Raw genomic sequence first — 17,399 nt, forward strand, 5'->3', positions numbered from 1 at the left:
AGCAGCAGCAGATGCAACAGACACACGTGCGGTGGCAGCAGGTGCAGCAACAGCAGATGCAGAGGCAAGTGCCAGTACTCACTTTAGCAAAGGAAGAAATATAGTAGGTTGTCGTCCTTCATGGGACGATAATCCGTCACGCTTGAGCTCATTGCGAAAGATTCCCCACTGCAGCTTCCTGCAGGATCTTAAGCTAGCTGCAACGCAAATCTGGCTAGCCCCTTGTGAAGGCATCTTATTCGCCTCGGTAAGCTACTACCTTCCTAACTAGATAGCCAGGTTCCTGAGCAAATTGCCCAATATCTATCGCAAAGATATTTCGTACAAAAAAGTAGAAGTAATTGTAGCATTAATTCGTTCCAATAAGAAACAAGGTTCAAATTCGAAAAATATTTAACACTTACAAAATTAATGCTGTATTCAAAACCGACTATGAAAAAAGTTTCAGTGATCCGACATGGGTTGACCAATCTTGCTCTGAACTCAGCGCCCATGAAACTTTAATGGGCCAACAAAACACCCCGCCGCGTGTCGCGATGAAGGTGCCAAAACTCCCCGCTAATATGGACTTTCCGGGGAAAGAAGCCTGCTACTCCTAAAGTAACGTTTATTCGTCAAGCGAGCCTTAGGATCATTGAAGGACATCTGAACAATAATTTACGCGCACCAGTAGGTACCGCTTGAGAAATGACACCGAAATTAGCACTCTACAACTGCCTTCCGCCGGGGAAGCAGGACGAAGTTTCTAAAGGAGTAGGAGGTACCTGAGCCAGCAACTACAACCAAATGAAGACAATCGGGGCTCTCAGCAGACGCTACAGTGTAACTGACACAGCAATAAAATAGCAAGGTAAGTGGCAAGCAGCAGACTCCGCTTCTTCAAGAGGCAGGAGGTCCTCTTGATGGACCCCCAGGCAGCTATCCCGCCGGCAGCAGAACTATCTCTCGTTGGTTGGCTGCGTTTTTCTCCTCCTGCTTTATGTTCTGTCACCGTGGTTAATCCTGCTTACACCTCCGTTTCCCCTTCTATATCTGTGGAGTTGTGGCTTTTACATATTACTGTCTTTTTGCCTTCGTTTCTACTCATTACTCGTTCTGTTCCCATTGCCGCCCACCCCAGTTCAATCGCACGTCCCCTTCTCTTCTGTTTCCGCCATCCTCTATTTTTACTCCTCCGTCATACGTTTCTGTTCCCGTTGGCGCTTGCACTTGCACTTCTGCCTGTCTGGTTGATCCTTGGCTATTTGGCTCATTCTATTTCGTCCCAGTTGATTCACTTTCGGGCCCGCAGTTGGGGGTCACCCTGGTGAGGGAGGGCCCCCAGGTGACGGCCCCATAGGATAGGCTCCCCCAAGTGAGTATATCCGTCGAGGCTTATTTTAATGGGGTGATGGCAAGGCATCACCCCATTAAAATAAGCCTCAAGGCAAAATCAGACTCGGGTTAAAGTAGGGAGGACAGCAGCAGCAGCAACAAGACGCATCGCCATGGTTGCTGCGCCTTATCCTTCGTCACTGGCCGCCTTTGCTTTCGAGCTGAGGTTGAACTGGTGCCGCCTTCGGAGTGCTGCTACCGCTCTCGTCTGCTCGCATTCTCCTGCATGGATGACTCTAAAGCGCGACTACACTGTTAATCAAGAGCCACTAGCGGCCTTTTTCGGAGAACACCACAATATAAGGCAGCAATAGTATTTACTAAAGATCATGTGGACGAGAATTGTGACTAGCTGGGTTACGAGAGCCCACGGCCCTCAGGGTTTGGGGCTGGCTGGGTCGCCGAGGCACTGACCCCTATGGGGGTTAGAAACCAACCAGTTCTCTTTGGACTTTACTTTCAACACGCATTTGGACGGAGAGGGTTTGTTATTTGATTATTCAGTCTGTTTTAGAGGTAAATTGCTGAGGTCGGCGATAGATGTTGAACGTCCACCTCAGCAGGTGTAACTACGTGTTACCGTATACACACCTCAGCAGGTGTGTATACGGTAACACGTAGTAACAGACGTGGGTGAGAGCTGTTCACTACACATAGGACTGCGTGTGCTGCTTTGGAAGCAGCAGTTGGTGTGGGATAGTTGCATCATGCTCTCTGTGAAATTGAACATAATTGTCTACGGCGATACTGCATAGGTATCGGGTACGCTTGCATGTGGCGTTTCCTTGCGACAGGAGCTGCAGCAAGGTGTGCTGCAATTCTTAGCAGGCGGCCACTCCTCCACATCATCCCCCAGAGCTTCGGGCCGTTGTTCTCAACAAGCTTGCAGACGGGAGAAGGGCCTGGCGGTCTTTCGACGATCTAGTCAAAAATGTTCATTCTCTTGCAGCGCACAACAGTCCTCAGCGGAGACTGAGGACTCTCCTTATAGTTAGCACCAGTCGCGGCAGAAGAAGCTGCAAAAGCAGCAGGTGTTTTTGTTTTTGTGTTTTTGTTTTTTGATACTGCCCAGATGAGGGTAGTGCAGCTGGGCCAGTACAAGTGGTGTGCGTATTACAGAGAGGGGACTCTGGATGGCGGAGGCGGCGACGAGCGGCTTCAAGGGTCGCATGTATTGCGCAGGTGCTACGATGGTAGACAAATTGGCTCTCTAGAGATATATCCGGCAGAGATAGCACAAGTAATGTGTTATAAGAAATAAATCAAGTCACAACGGACAGGAAATAAGGCTATCCCAAGAGTACTCTGCAGCTGCCCAGGAACTAGGGTTCGTTGTGGGACTGACACTGCAATGAACAGCTCTTGCACGCCCGTCACTACGTCGATACCTCATTGCATACCTATTCGGTGCGCACTATGCATATCTATACATTCAGCGAATAATCCCTAGGATGACCCAAAGTAACAAGCCACAGCCTTTAGAACATACTCGTCCCATCATCTCAAAAAGGAGGAGCAGGAGTAGTGATCATTATCATCGAACCTTCTCGTGACCCGTTAGCATGTCGGTGCCTGGGCGGCGGTGCCAACCTCACAGGAACTGGGATCCTCGCCAAGCAGCCTAAGCTTCAAGGTTTCTTTTCTAACTAATGTGGCTTGATTCATTTTTATTAAGACTTTACTTCTACTCTTTCTGCCCGATAGGCCGCTAGATGACCGATTTGCGCGCCATTGTAAAGCCGGTGCACTACAGGCGCTATAGCCGAAGAAGACTTGCAAGGGGCCAACATGGGGACTATTATCGTTAGTCTTCCTCCTTGAAAGGATTGAACCCGAGTACGAATGAGAGGCTTTGCTTAATAGTGCAATGGTATTATTTTCAGCACTGCTTGCAGCGCTACGTAGATGGGCATGCATAGGGACGATAAGTAGTGGTAGCTGCAAGCGCTGTTCACTACATGCAGGCCCCATGTTGCTTTGGGCCCATCGTCGAAGAACAGCTGCTTTGTTACTCGAGGATATCCTGGAAGTTAAAGTAAAGCGCGTTTGCATATCCGAGAGTGAAGCATACTCACTACGCGGCAGATTGATCAACGGCTTCATACGTGAACATGTTAAATCCATGCCCTGCGCTAAATATAGCGCCCTATTGGCAATAAACACTTTGCTTCCCTCCAGTGATGTGCAATTGGAGCTGCCTAACCCAAAACAAAAAAGCCGAACATTTACCTGGCACGCCGACAGTCCATTCAACTGTTTATTGCCAGCTCCAACTACCGCCACAAATGCTACGGGGACGAGCCAAACCACGCTGCTGCTCCAGGCGTTGCCGTAGACTGCCCAACGCTGTCGCATTAAGCTTGATCACAATGCACTAGCCAGTCACAAATACCCAAACATCCTCAGCAGCAGCAGTAAATCCAGCCACGATTATATGACACGTTATAGAAGGGGGCAAAGCTCAAGGCTTATTCGATGTAGCCTTTGACACCCTTGCTGCAGTTCGATCCACGTCAGAAGCTTCAAACGCCAACCATTGAAGCCGACAACTTGGCGACACGCAACATACATGGCGCAGGGCCTAGAATAATACTGTTAGTGTATGAGCTAATATGTACTAAGCGCAACACACTTACCGCAAGCGCAACCCGACGTCACTAGCGTCCTCCACGGAATTCTAGGCGACGTCACTAGCGTCCTCCGCGGAATTCTAGGCTCAGGCTATTTGTGGCGTGGTGCGTGCCTGCGGAACTCCACAAACGTTTTCTGCGGGGTAATCACCGCTCTCAAAAAACAGTGTGACCAACGCTTCCCTCAGTGGAACGCCTTCGATCAGCGTTGCGGTATCCTTCAATTATGTAAAGCAGCCTGCACCAGGCGGTGCGCAGCAATAAATGCGCGGAATACACGGTTCAGGTTGAGCACACCTCCAGGGTGCTGCTTTGCCGCAACCACCAAAACAACAACCGAGATGTAAACAGGATACGCCTGTTTCAAACCTTCATCTGTTAAGGAATACCAATATTTCGAACGCCGCGTCTTGCCCTGAGTGAGTGCTGGCGTGCTACGCCCAAGCCCCTCTGGATACCGCAGCCCGCACAAGACAGTACCGTCCAGTCCCCGTTTACGTCTACGGGAGTTCAAACACCCTGTGCAGATGCTACTACTACTTACAAGCGCCGTCCAGACGATGCCGACCCGACCTGAAACAGCGGCCTCACAGAAGGGCTTTGCAAATTTGGAGCCGTCCACCGCAACGTCCGGCTGTAGAGAGGCGGTGAAGGCCGATAAAGGCCAGATCACCTGCGACCTAGCGGCTGGCCACCGCAGACCAATGCCTAGGTCGTGCCGTTTAACTAGTCGAGGACCTAGTGCCAGAAGAATTTAGAGCAAAGCCGGAACGGGTATACCGTCTCCATAAGCAACTTGCATACGCAGTGCAAGAGCTGACAAATGGCTCTACATTTTATTCCCTCCAGCAGGAGTCTGAATGGCAGACTGCCCTTACCATACTGGCGGCTCACATTTGCTTCGCGTATCGTGGTGAGACTCACAACAGAGCGGTGAGAGACTGCATGCAAGCTGAGCTAAGCATCGACAGTTAAGTTCAGCCGCCGGGGCCCTTCAGATACAACGCATCCACTGCTCCGTAGGCGGAACATGCAATGTGCACACAGAGGCATCCAAGGATGCCTCTTCCTATGTTGGGCTGAGCAAGTGTACCAGCCACACATTTAGCAAGGCAAAACGACAAGCCTAGTTCTCACGCACAAGCACTTGGGGTTAAAATGTCAACATTGTGAACGGCGTGGTGAACAGATCATTCTTAGGCAAGAGGAAACCCTAAATTAAATGGATTATTTTGTGAAAAAAATTTTGGGCCTTTAATTTCGTAGGGAAGTTTTGTTAATTTTTGCCTTTGGGTACTAAGATGGTTCAGTTCTTCAAGTTTTTGTTTTTTAATTATAAGGTATACTCCCATTCAGATACCTTTAATTCACTGCAGATATGCTAATTAAAGTACTAATTAGCATATTTGCAATTATTTGGATGTATTAAAATTAATACTTTATTAGATAAAAAATTCATGTTCTTTTCACTTCCACGCCGACTCGCGCTACAGCGCGAACCAACTACTACCAGCAGGCTTGAACTGTCGGAGGTTCGCACGTGCGTCGCACGTGCTTGGCATTACGCCCTGCACGGACGGTTCGCCTTGCTGCACGTGCTTGCACTACTGCGGGGATGAGCCGTACTCCAATCGGTCAAGCTTCGGAAGAGAAAAACTCAGACGTAGTGCATTCTATAGCTGCCCCTCGGCGGGATGCACACGGCATTCCCGCTGCAGCGTCCACCACTATCAACGCATTTCACCGACGCCCTCGGTTCAAGCTGTAGAAGAAACGACGTTGGCGAAATCTTTCGGCATACCGATGCACGAACGCTTCTCCCAGACCTGCCCACTTGCCGTTGGAAATACCCAATAATGTGCATGGACTGTCGTAAGAAACCGAACCGACTACAGCTGCTCCCGTGCCGAAAACAACAGCCTAATGCAAATCAAACAGAAACGAAGTAAACGAACTACCTCACGCATATAGACGTTGACCAAACAGCGCATAGATGCACCATCAACAACACGGCAAATTCGTCCATCAAACATTCAGCGCGAGGGCATTACTGCTGCTAGCTCACAGGCTAGGGCGTATACAGATTATTCAAAATTCACACTGCCTGCGTCTTTTGAAGGACGAACAGGACGTGACCAAAGCACGTAGCGGCAACATCTATATCAGCACCTTGCGTTGGTGCACTGATCGGTGCAAGCCTAACGTTCGCGAGTTGCACGTTCCTACGCTGAATGAACGCAATCAAAAGACGCTGATACGCTTGGACGAAAACGAGCCTGAGCAGTGACAGGACCGGATCAGACCACGATGCAGAGACGCCATCGACAGTGGCGGCTCGCTCTGCAGCATCTTACATTGCATAATGAGGTATGTCGCATACAAGCATGCACATAGCAGAGAAGCAACCCTTGCAGTTCTGCATCGTAAGGGTCGCACCGATGCACGGTGGCACTATTTCATTCGCTTGTGTAACCAGGCGGAGACGTCAGAGCGTCACGACAAGAATGCTGCTTAGCAAGTCCAAAGATAGTCAAGTAATGTCAAAGCGAGGAAGCAAGCACACGCGGGGCTCGTCTGGCTTCATTGTTACTCTGGCTCAGGCGGGGCTTGCGTGAGTCCTGAGATGGAGAGCAAACTATGTAGAAGGGACATGCCACGGCGGTACCCGCATCAATGCTGGATCCCGTTAGTTACGCAGTGCAGACGATCGTGTGGCCAGAGCCTGAATTATCGTGGAACGATAGAGCCAAAGCGTTACCCTCGTGGCAGAGGACACGACCATCAGACCGATGCAGTCTTCTGTTGAACGTGCCGTATCCGCACTCTCTGTCGCACTCAGGATAGGCGTTACAGCCACAATACTCGAACTCTACCAAAGCAAACCAAACGGGTGCTGTACTGTATGCCCTTCTACCTTTCGACTGCATAGCACCTCACGAGAGCAACGCTAAGGCAGCGATACACCGTGTGTCTACCAAGCAGGGACCTAAGTACGGTGGGTCGACCAGAGGCGGTTGCCGAACAGTTCTGGATGTTGTAAGGCTAAACTTCTGTCAACTAGGATAGGCAGAGTGGTGGCAAACGCACGGAACTGCCATACTGGCCCATGTAGTGCTGCCTGGTCCGACATTGCTTTGGCACGAATAAGCAAGAAGCAGTCAGCACAGCAGATCAGCAAGCGCACGGATAAGTAGGGACGTTCCTCCGAATGTCCGTCTGCAACCTGGAACAATGTTAATTTGATGGTTGCAAGCTGTACACTACAAGGAAACGATGCCCACGACACTAGTGCAGATCTCCTTCGCAGGACTCACACTGTTCGCGGTAAGTTCGTGCGACGCCACTGCACGGCAGGAACGCCGTTCTCGTGCTAGTATTTCGCCTCTGTGTCAACACACAATACGCCGAAAGCAAGAGAACGTCTCAGCGTCGCCTATGTTGTTGTGTGGGAGCATACCAGCCGCGCGGCATGGCCAATGACACACTTTCTGCCATAGCCCACCTTCCTCAATGAGTGCAGCTGAGAAGGTTCATTTTCCATGTATCAACGCAAGCGGTTAAACTGCAAGGCAAGAATTACAGCCACCCTCCGTGCCCAGTTACTAATTGGAGACTGCAAGAGTGCCGCACCACACTCGTGAAGCCGGCAGATCGCTGCCACGCAAGGACTTGCCACATTCACGTCATCAACTTTTGAATGGACTTAGCGTCGTCAAGGCCCCTATGAAGCAGAGAAAGAACAACACGCAAGGCCCGCACCAACCCGCTGCTTTTCTATGCAGCATCAGTCTGCACACAACGCAGGAGGAAAGGCATATGACCACTCGATTGCTGCAGCCAACTTCCCCCGCCTGCAGCTCCAGTCGGCAAGGCTTGTCTGTGCTTGCCGTCTTTATCGGCCTCTTCCAATGCGCATGACGATCTTGGCAGGCTGCTGAATAGGCTGCAATGGAAATGAAAAAAATTCTAGCTCCGACGCACACATGAATCGGCACGCTATCACTAGTTTGTTGCTCATCAGGGTTCCAGAGGTGTAGCCTACCTCTCTTTGCCTGCCCACGATTCATTCATGTAACTAGCTGCACTGCAAAATCGTGGTGCCTGATAACTGTGCGTCAGCATAGCAGGACATTGCTGCAAAAGCTTCAAAAGCCATAGTAGGTCACCGACGTGTGAAGCCTGAGTTTGAGATGAAGCATGGACTGTATCGCCGCTCTGCGTCAACAAATTACAACTGCACTAAACATGCGCATTGTATCAGCGCTTGGGACGAAGATTCAGGACGCACCCACTGAACAAGAGCACGTATTGAAGGCACGCAGCAAACGCGTGTGCAGCCGCTGCTTCGCTAGCGAACTGCATGTCTTGAAGCTCAGTAATTGTCAAAGGCTTTGCTTCTTTTTCGCCCTACCTTCACAAGCCGTATCACGTCCAGTAACTTCGAAAACCGCATGCAGCCCTCCTATGCTCCTGCTACTAGGCCGCGTCGGCCAAACAGAAAGAACATTAAGGACTTCCTCCGCAGTCATCCACGTTGTTTATCTAGTCAGTCTCAGTTCAAAGCAATCGCTACGGACGCTGTGGAGACGAGGCGAACGCCGCCGCCGCTCTATGCATCACCCTACCCCCCGCACCACACTCACGCTAAGATTGGGCGCACTACACAAGACAGAAGAAAAAGCTCTAAATACCCTCAGCAGCCAGCATACATATAGGCATCATACATACAGGCCTCAGTGTAGGACACACCGCAAAAAGAGGACAGGGTACAACCCTTGTTCGGCGGAAACTTTGGCGCACTGCCTGCAGTTAGCTCCACGTCATAACCTGCAAAGGCCAACAACTGAGAGCGCAGCCTGCCGGGATGCAATACACCTGGTTCCCGCCCTAGCAGAATGCTGCTCGTATGGTTCAACTTCTGCTGATGGCAACACAGTCGCCAGCAGTACAATCCGACGGTGCTGGCATCCTCCACAGACATCCACGCTCACGGAAACTGCTGCTTGCATCTTGATTGAGTAAATCACAAGTCGTTTTAAAAAGGCTCTACCCGCTACCAGGGCACATTACGATCAAGGCAAGAACCAGGACAGTGCATTCGGCGGGCATAGAGGGATTACCCAACCACAGAGCATGGCCTCCAGCAGGCAGCGCGCAGCTATGAATGTATGGAAACACCGCTCAAGTTGGGCACGCTCCCAGGCTGCTGCAGTTCCTCGAACCACCCAAACATCATCCACCGGCAAACAGGATACGCTCGTTTCAAAACGTCGGCCGTTAAGGAAGACCAGCACTGCCTACGGCACACCTGCTCCTAGCTAATTTCCCAGTCTCCGGGCAGGTATGCTACGCCCAAGCATCTCAAGGCGCCGCAGCCGGCACAGGCCAGTACCGTCCTGTCTTCCGGTTTGTCTACTGGAGTTCAAAAACCCTGTGCAGCAGCTACTACCAGCTGCGCGCGCCGTCCAGATGAGGCCCGCCAAAAACGTACTTCCTGAACAGTGGTCTCACAGAACGGTCATGCAAATTTGGAGGCTCCCACAGTGATGCCTCTAATGATTGGGAAAACGCCCTTAGGAAGCGACCCGTTTTTGAGATAATCGCTCGCCAGTGCAGGATGAGCGCCTCTTTGACTAGTCGAGGAGCTATAGCGTGAAGATGCTGCGGTGAAACAAATCATCGCCTCCAAAAGCTGCTTGCGCACGCAGCGCAAGAGCTGACGAATGGGTTGAAAGAGGACACGCCCGAGAAACAGGATGCACGAAAGACTTCCTCGACCACACTGGCGCCTGACGGTTGTTGCGTGTGTCGAGGGAATGCTTGCAACAGGCCTGCGACAGATTGGATTTAAAGTCATCGCAGCATCGGCTCACAAGGCCGCTGATCGGCGGTCTAAACGGCAACGCACCAACTGCTCCGAAGGCGACCTACACCATGGAGAATGATGCCTCTTTTACCCGGTCGGCGAGACACTTGCCCCAGAGGTCACGCACAACGATCCGCCAAGCTACCCATGCGAATTGTGAACAGTCGAAGGCCCGCAGGGAAGGAGTACTAGATTTTGTCCTGTTTGGGGCACCTGTATTAGTACAAGCATGCCGCGTGACCCACCACCAGGCGAGCGGAGCAAAATATACTCTGATTAGCAAACGCGTACTCAGAGATAATGCATCCTCAAGCAGAGCCACCATGTGATGCGCACAGCACGCCAACTTGAACGTCACAACTGCCACCACAGTCCACCTACTCCTCTAGTTCACGCCGAACGAAATCGGTAAGGGATAAAGTTAATCAGGTGCATGGACGTTCTCCCGCCCCAGCCAGCTGCCGGTGAAAGGCATTGTAAAGCGCTTCGATCACCGTAATAGAGAGCGGATCTGATGCAGCAGCGTTTGGCCGCTTGGATATGAGGAGCCTCGTGTGAAGCAAACCAAAACTACACACACACACACACACACACACGCACACACACACAGACACACACACACACACAAACGCACGCACCACACAAACATTGATCACACAGACGATGGCCAATCGGGCACCTCTGCAACTTCCAGCAATAGGCAAACTTGTTTCAGCATGAATTCGGCGCGGAAGCAATATTTCCTCTAGCTCACAAACTGTACCACGGCCGCATCATTCGAAACTTGCCCTACGTACGTAGTCGGACTTGATTAAGCGGCTTTCCTGCCACCTACGTATCGGCACAAAGGACACAGTAGAGGAAAGCGCACTCCTGAAATGCTAGCATGCGTCTTCGTATGTATATGGCAAACAACTAAACGCCAAATGAAATCGCCTTCGTTGCGGCTTTGTTTCGCGGAAGTCACAACGATACATGGTACAACTCATTCGCTCGCTCCACCAGAAGAACTGAGAGCGTCACGAAAGGAATGCTGCTTAGCAAGTCCAAGGGCGGTGAAATAATGTCGACGCGATGAAGCAAAAACAAGCGCAATTCATCTGGTCGCGCATTACTTTCATTCGCTTGAAGCTTGCGACAGTCCACAGGTGGTGACCAACTGGCGAAACTGAGACGCACCCCGGCGATATCCACATCAAAGTGTTGGAGCCGGGCAGATGAGCATGCGGCATCTCTACAGCACAGGTGGTTTTGCGGGCATAGCCTTAATTATCGAGGAGCAATAAAGGCAATGCATGCGAGTGATGAGGGGCACGACGAAAGTTCTGGCCGTTGCGGTCTTCTGTTCAGCGTGCCGCATCCGCACATTCTGGTCCATCCAAGATAGTTGCCACGGTCGCGTTTCTCGCAAGCTACCGAAGCAAAACAAAAGCGTGATGCATGCTTCGCTGCTCGTCGGCCGGACTACACCTTCCTAAAGCGGCGATAACTCAGCAATGCAGCATATGCCTAGCAAGAGAGAACTCTATGTGGGTTTTCTGGAGGGCAAGAGCGGAGGGAAAGGTTCGAGGTCCTGTGCCGCGAAGCAGCCGCCGCCAAACCTGCCCGCAACCAAAGGGCGAAAGCACTGCGCCACACCCCCTTCAGCAAGTGAAAACTCAACAACCCAGCATCAGCCTGCCTTTTACATTTACGTAGCTTATGTGGGGTATTTGGCAATACAGGACACAAAGGTACGCATGAGACCAATGAGCAGTACACAATGCCCTTCGTTACCATATATGCATACGTGCCTGCTCAAACGTACCGATAGACACCTAGTTACGCACAAAAACTCAGCTCCCGGCCTGCACAAACGATTGGGTCCTGAGCTACTTTCCTCCTGGCAAAGGATCTTCTTGCGCGCCTGGATGAGTAGGTAAGAAGCCGACAAATTGTCGATATGCTAACGGTTCGTCGTGGCATACAAACAGTAGTGTGGTCAACGCCGTGCACAAATCGCCACTGTGATTACGACTTCGGCACCAACCCAGGCATTCTCAATTCTGTGCACTTCAATTTTGAACTGGCCCCTGGGATCGTGGCGCGCTGACCAACGGACTTACCATTCATCAAGAAGAAGTGGATATGAATCACAGACGAGCAGCCCCTTCCACACCTGCGGGCATTACACCACTTTGATGAGCCAGCTCTTCAAAGATCGATGTGTTGGCGATGCACTTCATAATATCCAGCGGTATAGCTGAAGAAGCATGCTCGAGAAAACAAGTCCCGTATATGCGAATCACTGTATAGAGACCCACGAAAATCCAGCTAGTAGTCCGTCCTCACCTAAATCATCGAGAACTTATAGCCTAGGCTGCGCTCAAGCCTTTCCAACTTCCAGTATCCTCCACTCCTGAGTATCCAAACTATCGCTGTCGAACTCACTCATTCATGCAGCGCAACAACCAAGACACCCAAACACAGGATGCAATGCTCGATACAGGGCTGCTCCACCATACACAACTACCACCTATCCCGGAAGGTCCAGGAACAATGCTATGTAACGGACCACTTGAATACGTCCAGTAAGAACAGATCCAAAGACCTTCATATCCTTTTGCTGAAGGCATGTTACGGTTACACAAAAAGCAGCTGCAGGCTGAAACCTGCAAGAGCATCCAAAATGCGTCGAATTGCATCGCTTTGTGCATCCAAGAGACTCCATCTCATTCGCGTGCTCCACACGATGCCATGGATCGTCGTGTTATCTGCACCTTGCTTTTAAAGGCATTGCTGATCTTGGTACGCACTCTATTTTCGCACATAGTTGGTGATTAACTGGTAATTCGACATGAGCAGTGCGGCTATCTAGTTGCCTCACGAACTGTTAAGAAAAAACCTAACTTTGGGCTGCTCCGGTCAAGCAGAACGCGCATGCTGATACGGATACATCGCGGATGGCTAGAATCTCTGCCCTATCCGCCCAACTGCATCAGAAAACGGAATCAGCTCTCGCCTTCCACATGCAAGAGCCTCTGCCTTCTCTACACTGCACCAAACCGTCGCGATGCCGAAACTGGAGCAGCTAAAGGCCTTCTCGGCGTCGCCACCCTTCCACACAGAACCACCGAGAAACGCCTTATCAGAAGGGCTTGCAACAGTAATGCAACCGAAAGTGAGTTGCGAGAAGTTCCCCAAACAGGGCAATGCTCATTTTCTCAAACACGCAGTGGCGGACCTTTGCGGACCACCACCAAAGAGTGGCGCAAATAAATCAAGACATGCATTTGAGCAAGTATGCATGCGGGGGTTGTGTGGCAGAAGCCGATCCACATCTGGGAGGTGCCCCTTGGCCAACTGCAGACTGTCTGAGAAATTGGGACCGCCATGCAGGGCGGCCGCAGCTCTTCAAATGGTTCATCCCCTCGTCAGCCCTTGTTCGCACCCACCCAGTTTGTCTGTAAACAAAGTAATCGTTGCTAGTGGGTAGCAAACACGGGTGGGCAAATGCTTCGACAAACTGCGTGACTTTACTTGGCTGGCGATTCGCGTCCAACGGCGTGAAACACCACGCCAGTTGAAGTTGCAGGATTCGTTCCCTACGGTAGTACGCTCGCTCGTTGGACAACTATGATGGGCGAACGCTTGGGCGCAAGGTTGTAGCAAAATCACGCATACCCGATAGAGTGCATGATTGAAATGCACCAAGTGCACCGCTGCGCATTTTTGGGGAGGGCGATGCACAATGTCTTCATTGCGCGCACCACGCAAAGGGTAGCCAGCGGAGAAAGTGAACCGCAGGCAAACACGCTCTAAAGGAAAAACTTAGGAACACCGAACTTAAGTCAAGATGCGAAAAGGCGGCATCCCAAGTCACAGCACAAACTCACCAGTCTACGCTGTTCCGTCTTGAACAACTTAGGCTCAAATTTAGTGCATGCCACAGGCGCATCCAATGTTTTTGCTCGCGGATAGACAATTTAGCAGGGACTACAGGAGGTCAAACTTGGCACGTGAAAAAGTTCTTCGCTTCCCTTTTTAAACCATCGATTGTTACGGCTAACAGCACCATTGACTGCTGCATACTGTGCTGTGAATACCAGAGAGCTGGAGGTGGAATTTGCTTCTCATGCACTTCCTGAAGGTCCCAGGAAGAAACTCCACAGTGCGGCTGAATGCGCGCATGCTGTATACCTGACCCAGCCTACACAGCGGATGGATCCGCCCCTAGCACCTTCCGTGCAAAATGGTTCCGCTATCAACTGCATGCCTGCCTAATACACCAATAAACCGTCGACAGGCAAGCCTGTTGCCGATGCTCGCAGAGTCCCGGTAACAGCATCCACAAAATCCCATTGACAACGCGGTCGTAGACACTGCCAATAAATCGGCAGGTGCGCACAAATTAGTTCGATCCGACGCACGTGATGCTGTCCGCCTGACCAACATCCCCAAGCAGCGTGCAGCGACAATACCCAACTGGGTATGGAGCACAGCATACAGCCCCGTTCAGTGTGGCTGGCTCCCAAATATCCGCACAGCCGCACTCAGTCATTCATAAGGTGCAACAGTCAAGACACCCAAAGCAACGGAAAGTTGTCCCATGTAGAGCTGTGGAACTAGCCAAATATGCTGGCTGTCTATGAAAGCGTATGAAAGCGGTGCGGAGCATCTGCTACGAACTGCATGAAACGCCCGCGTTATGCCAGTGCCAAACCGCTGCGCACCGATGCGACATGCTGCTGTCACACAGAGGCCCCCCACAGTTCTTCGCCTGCACCAGCGTTTTACGGCTTTCCTCGTGACGTCGATTTGTGCATCCATTAGACCCCAGCCGATCCGGTTGCTCTACAAGCATCCTGGGACAGTCGTACTTCCTGCGGCTTGCTTCAGCCCAGATACTGCTGATCTAGATACGCTTGCTCGCCGCGAGTTTTAAGCAAATGCTCCACGTGAATTAGGACTGCGCCGCTGCTTCACAGACCATACAGTACTGAAGCCTTTCCCCTGCCCACCCCAATACGAAGCCACAGCAACCTGAGTTCTCCCGCGTAATAGCGCATGTAAAACAGTTGCGCGCGTCTTCCAGGAGATATACAGCCTTGTGCAAATGAAAACCAAAACGGCAAACGCACCTCCGGAACCGCGTGCAGACGCCGGCCAAATAGGAATATATATACGTCAACTCCACCAGAGCTCGGCCCAGCAAACGTTCTGCGCAACAGCCTAAATGCCATTAGCTTACAGATTAACCAGTAGACAGGCTATTCGAAATTCGCGGCACCTACATTTCCTGAGACGCAAACAGAACGTTATTAAAAGTACTCAGCTACAGCATCTTCTCTCAAGAGCTTGCGTTCTTCTCAGAAAGCTGCAAGGCATATATTCCATCGCAGCGTTGTCCAAAGATAGATGAATGCAATGCGACAACACCAGTAGGCCCAGTCAACGACGAAGTTGAGCATTCAGACAATTAGGCCAGAGCGCAAAGCAGAGATATCTGGGTAAATGACGTGACTTCTCGCGGCCACCGACTGTGCATCACCGTACACTGCAGCCACAGTTCTCTCGCATTAGCATCCATGCAGTACATTTGTGTGTGTCTTCCATGAGACGAGCGGCCTCGTGAGCATCAAGCCAAAACGACAAACATACCTCAAAATGCGCCCACAGGCGCCGGCCAAATCGGAATATATGTGCAGCGTCAACACCGCCGAAACTCAGCCAGCAAACATTCTGCGAAAGAGCGATACTGCCGCAAACCTGGCATTCCATGGCAGCGTTGTCCAAGGCTAGATAAGTGCAATTAGAAACAACGAATTATCGAAGGAAGCAAACACATACGCAACTCTAAAGCAACCGGGAAACAGATATAGTAAACTGCAGAGTCTTCCCGGCATAAGGCCCCGCAGGCAAGCCATCGCTCATTCATGCGAAGTCGTTAAATAGCGCCCGCATAGCCGAGCGCAGGAGCCATGACTGTGAATGCGCGTTTTTGGTGTGTCTTTCGTAACCATATTCCTCTGCGCAAAAGCCGTCCAGGAAATAGAAGCGAGATACCCCATGGTCGGAATCCTCGCGCGCACCAAGTAAAATACTGAGAGAGCATCTTGGGTGCAAATTGTGGCTAGCCCCGATGCGTATGGCCCCTCCGCAAAAGTCCCAAAGCTGCTGTGTGTGCAGTTTTCTCTCTTCCAAACAACGCCTCCACAACGGCTCATCTGTGACGCGCAATGTTTGCACGTGCGAGCGGCAGGTGCGTTGCTTCTCACACAGGCGTGTTTCCAGGCAAACTGCAACCAGTCTAAGAGACGCCGCAACTAACGTACAGTTTCCAGTGCTCTGTCCGTTAGCCAATATTCATTTCGCCTAAAATCGACGGACTCGTTTTTGTTACGTAGCAAAACATAGGCGGCGCCAATTTGCCGACAAAAGGAATGTCTCCACGCCACTGAGGATCGGCATGCAACAGTGTCAAGCACCTAGAAGCGCAGCGCTCGTCGCTTTCTTGCTGCACGTAGGCGTGCTGAACAACTTCGACGGGCGAATGGTGGAGCGCGAGCCCCCATAAGTTTCGCCCACGGAGCAGCAGACGCTACTAGTCATGCAGGCTTGCAAAAAACCAACAAATTATAGGATATCAAGCAGACCCACAAATGCGTGACTTCACACAAACCTTCTTGGCTTTAACAGTGTTCCGGATCCGCCTCTACTGCCCTTCTTGCGAACGGTGTCCTCCTTCACCTGGATGCATGTACCTACGAAGCTGGTGAAGTGGTGAACGCGAATAACCCCCGCCCATCCCACCCAAGTCGCGCCGTCCTACTGTGAATATGGCTTCGACACCAACGCATAAACCCTAAGCACTAAGCCTTCAACCTTTAACCCTAAAGCCTAAAGCCCTAAACCCTAAAGCCTAAACCCCTAAACCCTAAACCCTAAACCCTAAACATTAAAACCTTTAACCCTAAAACACTAAACCCCTAAGCGCTAAACCCTAAAACCCTAATCCCTCAACCCTAAAACTCTAGTCCCTGGACCCTAAACCCTAAACCTTAAACACTAACCCTAAACCCTAAACCCTAGACCCTAGACCATAAACCCTAAAATCCTTAAACCCTAAACCCTAATCCCTAAACCTCGGAAACTGGCTCCTACACCGGGCAGGGGAGCTCCCCATTTATAAGATCCATGGTTTTACAGACGCCAGAGTCTCTGAGCAATGCTGGCTATTGTGGCATTGTCGTTGGTCCGAACATTCTCACGTCGGCAGTTGCTTCGTGCGTTCTCCTTGCTTTTATGTAAGCAAGCCGTGCAATCCCTATGCACATGCAGTCGGCAGGTGTAAAGCCGTCGTATGCATTGTAAGGTGAACAAAGTAGCCTCTCGTCCTCCATAAGGAATAGCCCGTTCTTAAGCAGCAGCTGCTTTGGCACCTGCCCAGAGCGCCTCTCCTCGACTCCGTCCATGAAATTGAAGCAAAGTCTTAAGTGCAATGCTGAGAGGGAAACGTACTCACTACAATGTAGTCTATTGATGTGTCT

The sequence above is a fragment of the Eimeria acervulina genome, genomic scaffold (assembly GCF_000499425.1).
Source record: "Eimeria acervulina Houghton genomic scaffold, Eah_scaff133, whole genome shotgun sequence".
Taxonomy (NCBI): Eukaryota; Apicomplexa; class Conoidasida; order Eucoccidiorida; family Eimeriidae; genus Eimeria; species Eimeria acervulina.